Raw genomic sequence first — 241 nt, 5'->3', positions numbered from 1 at the left:
GGAAGTATTAACGAAGCACGAAGATGTGGTGTGTAACTTAGGTCTGATCTCAGTGTGTTTATCCTGAATTTTATAATTCCATATATGTATGGCTGTCTGTAGAGACATCTCAGAACAATTTATAAATATGTAAAATAAGGAAAAATGCGTAGTTGTTTCAGATTTCTCTATGGAATAGCACTTCAGTCAGCTGGAAACGGACATCTTAAAAAAATGGGACTTCGCAACTACAAATTGATGT

Source organism: Penaeus monodon, chromosome 20, assembly GCF_015228065.2.
Source record: "Penaeus monodon isolate SGIC_2016 chromosome 20, NSTDA_Pmon_1, whole genome shotgun sequence".
Lineage (NCBI taxonomy): Eukaryota > Metazoa > Arthropoda > Malacostraca > Decapoda > Penaeidae > Penaeus > Penaeus monodon.
This window is presented reverse-complemented; position numbering follows the sequence as displayed.